General features: G+C 50.4%; 1 pseudogene; it reads left to right on the top strand.

The window, feature by feature from the left end:
• Positions 1-229: 229 nt before the first annotated feature.
• On the top strand, positions 230-2,565 carry LOC125941075 (uncharacterized; annotated as a pseudogene).
• The last annotated feature ends 1,381 nt before the right edge of the window (positions 2,566-3,946 follow it).

Genomic DNA, 3,946 nt, shown 5'->3' with positions numbered 1-3,946 from the left:
CTTTAAGCAAGAAGATTTTATCGAAGGCAAGAGACGAAGGCTCAAGAAGGGTACTGTGCCGTCCGTGTTAGACGATTACCCCCGTCATCTGCAGCCAAAAGCTGTACGGGAGAGAGGTCTATCAAGTCTAATCAAGCGAGCACGTGTTACCGTTGTGCGACAGACAGATGCTTCTCAAGCTGTCGCGTCCCCATCAATCTTGCTGCCATCGTTAATCTCTGACAAACCAATGGCTGAGGAGGAAGAAGACGCTTCCATGGAGGTGTCATTTTGCGCGCATGAACCGGTGGGCCAGTGCGACGCCCGGTATTGCGGAGACAAGGCGAAGCGTGATCGAAGCGTCCAAGTGAATAGCAGGGCGCCACCAAGCTTGCTGATTGCGAAAAGGACAAAATGGAAGCGGAAAGAAAGAGACCTCAAGATACAAATCCAGCAACTTCGACAGAGAGTTGACAGATATAACCTGGAGCTGAATCGCCTGAAAGAGGACATCCTTACGGATGATATTTGTTACATAAGAAAGGCAGCCTCGGAGAAGCAACCTGCTGCGTTCTTTCTGCTCGACCAGATCAGAAACTTCCGGAAGAAAAGACCAGCTTGGTCTGAGGAGACAACTCGCCACTGTGTTGTGCTCAGGCACTTATCAACAAGGGCCTATGAGCATATGCGGGGCAAGGAACTTCTGAAACTGCCTAGCAGAAACACTCTATCTGCATATGTCGGTATTCAGAATGGAGAGACGGGCTTCACAAAACTTGTTGAGGCACGGCTAAAAACAGAATGCCAGAATTTGTAGGCACCCCAGTCCAGGGTGTGCTCTCTCATCGTTGATGAGATGCGAGTGAAAGAGAAACTCCAGTACCACAAGCAGCAAGATTGTTTTGTTGGCCACGCAGACCTTGGCTCGGCAGAACACAAGGATATTGTGTTAGCAAACTCGCTCCTGTGTTTCGTGATGAGCGGATTGTCCACGTCCTACAGAATCCCAGTAGGCAACTTTTTTACCAAAGGGCTGACTGGCGCTCAACTCCATGAGCTGGTTCTCTTCATCATGAAGAAAGTGGAAACTTGTGCGTTTCGCATCACAAGGATCGTTACGGACAACCATAAAGTAAATGTGCATGCGTTTAAGCTCCTGGGATATGGCTGTCTCATTTATCGGATTGAACATCCCTGTGACCCTGAGCGACCCCTTTTCCTAAGCTTTGATCCGTGCCATGTTCTGAAAAATGTGCGCTCCCAGTTCTTGGCCCATGACATCGGGCCAAAAGGAGAAATATCATCTTCGCATCTCAAAGCTGTCTACGAGCTTCAAAAAGACTTGACAGTAAGACCAGTGCGCTACCTCAGTCGCAAGCATGTCTACCCAAACAATATTGAAAAGATGAATGTCGGAAGAGCCGTGCAGGTGCTGTCTCCTGCTGTAACTGCTGCCTTGGAGCACCTGAAAGAACAAGCGGGTCACACTTGCAGCGTATCATTTGCAAGCACAGGCCCTAGTATTACATTCATGAAGTGCATTTACCGTTGGTTTGTTCTTCATGATACAAGCAACACAACGCAGCACCTTCGTCAGAACTTTGCAGATGCCCGGCATTATGATGATGTTGATGATGACCGGCTCGAGTGGCTTGAAGCTACTATGCCGATTTACTTGGAGGATTTGAAAAAGAGATGTAGCCATCCGAAGGAGTTTTTGACCTAGGAAACATATGAAGCATTTCCTATCACTACGTATTCAACTGTAGCATGCATTAAGTACGTGCTCAGTATTGAGAAGTTTTCATTCGTGCTTACGCGCAAATTTAACAGTGATCCCATAGAATCCCTCTTTGGGACACAGCGTATGTCTTCGGGTTGCAATGATACCTTGGATGCCCGTGCAGCCCTTTCGGGACTTGAGAAAGTGCTTAAAACAGGAATTGCTGCCTCAAATGAACTTTCCAACGTTGCTCACAGCGAGACTCCAGGAATATCCACTGCATTGCTTCGAAAGACACCGGCAGAACAAGTGCAGCCACGGTCAGAAATTGCAAAGACTGCAATGACTGTTCTAGAACGACTGAACACTACGCTCCTGCCTCTGCACCTGCCCTCCCTTGAGATTTCCGCGACAGTGTACATTGGAGGCTACATTGCTCGTGTTTAATGGAGCAAATGAACTGCGAGAACTGTGTAGCTCTTTGCACAAAGCCAGTAACAAATCAGCCACTCCTGACATTCACTCGCAGCCAAGATCGAGGTGGATTGCTTTATCCTTCGTACCAGCTCCCATTTGTCCTTGACACCCTACGGACGTTTGCTGAACAGGCACTGAAGGAAAATCATGCCCTTGAGAAACCCCTCACTAATCTTGTAGAACGTGCAGTTCCTGCTCTCTGTGGCTCCAACCTGTTGAAATGCAAGGACAGTGACGAGCCGCACAGGCTGAAACTCATGGAACTAATTTCTGTGCGTTTCCTGCGACCTCTTCTATCGAACTATGCATTCTCCGTGACGAATAAGCATGATGCCTATAGGTACTTCGCCAAAACGCCCCTTTCAAGGAAGTGCCTCAAGCTTTGAGGCAACAGCCCATATAATAAATGCTGCTGTCATTTCTCGTTCGCACCATGTTATTATACATTGCTGCGCGGGCAGCCCAACAAAACGCGTCTGCTGGCTTTTACTTTAAACCGAAAGCGAACACGCACACTGCTGGGCGGCGCGGCATAACAACAGCATTAGTTACCGTTTTCACTTCGCAATTCGTACTGCAAGGAACAAACCACATATATGTGTGTGTACCTCTGAGCTTCGAAATTATACATTACAGAAATGCGGGTGGTGCGGCCAACGCGAAGAAACGCGCGTTGACGGCCGCACTTGCCAGTCGAGCCCCGCCGTGGATGAGGGAGGAGCGCCCTGTTTAGGTGGCGGCGCCTGGCGGCGGAATGCTGTACTCGCGGCGGCGGCGGCGGGCTATTGTCTGCCGGGCACTGAAGTATAGAGGAGGCACTGATGGGAGCTTACCACTGTCATTTAAAAGAAAAGTGTACTGTAAGGAAGAAGAAGTGCGTCGTGTAGAGCTCCGCAGCCGAATCGCCAGCGCTAATGTAGTGGGGCTCGTGCTCGATGCTGTTCCTGGTGCGCCTGGCGAAACCTACGCTGTTGTGTCTTCCTGTCGGCGTCCTTCGTGCCGTCCACAGCCGTGCTAGACATCCTTGTCATAATTGGTGGAGGTTTGCTGGGTCTCCTGTAATCCTGGAATTGCGCAGCCGCATCCTCCCTGCCATCATGACCTCCGCAAGCGCCACGAGCGTACCACCACCTGCTCCCCCGTCCTCCGTATACATGCCCCGGCACACTCCGTCAGCGGGACCCTCCCATATTTAGCGGTGCTGATGACCACGACATTGATGACTGGCTATCAACATACGAACGTGTCAGTCTTAACAACAAATGGGATGACACCACGAAATTGACCAGCATCCCTTTTTACCTTACCGGAATTGCCCACTTGTGGTTTCGCAACCACGAAAGCGAAGTCCCAAGCTGGACTGTGTTCAAGACAAAGTTCACCGAGGTCTTCGGCCGCCCTGCTGTTCGAAAGCTTCGTGCCGAACAGCGTCTGCAGTCGCGCTCTCAGCAGCCTGGTGAGACCTTTATGAGCTACATCGAAGATGTCATCGCTCTCTGCAAACGCGTCGATGCATTCATGACTGAGGGCAATAAAATCAAGCATATCCTAAAGGGCATCGACGAGGATGCGTTTCAGACGCTGATTTCAAAGAGCGCCTCGACTGTTGGCCAAGTTATTGAACTCTGCCAAAGCTATGACGAGCTCCGCCGTCAACGCATCCTCACCCGCCGTCCTGTTCCCCATCCGGAATCGTTGTCCGGCTTGACCTCTCCTCTTCACGATTCCAACCTCCTCTCGCAGATCGAGGCTTTCGTCCGGGAAGAA

The sequence above is a fragment of the Dermacentor silvarum genome, chromosome 10 (genome assembly GCF_013339745.2).
Source record: "Dermacentor silvarum isolate Dsil-2018 chromosome 10, BIME_Dsil_1.4, whole genome shotgun sequence".
NCBI classification, from domain to species: domain Eukaryota; kingdom Metazoa; phylum Arthropoda; class Arachnida; order Ixodida; family Ixodidae; genus Dermacentor; species Dermacentor silvarum.
The sequence above is the reverse complement of the archived record's forward strand: the minus strand, read 5'-3'. Positions and strand labels throughout refer to the sequence as shown.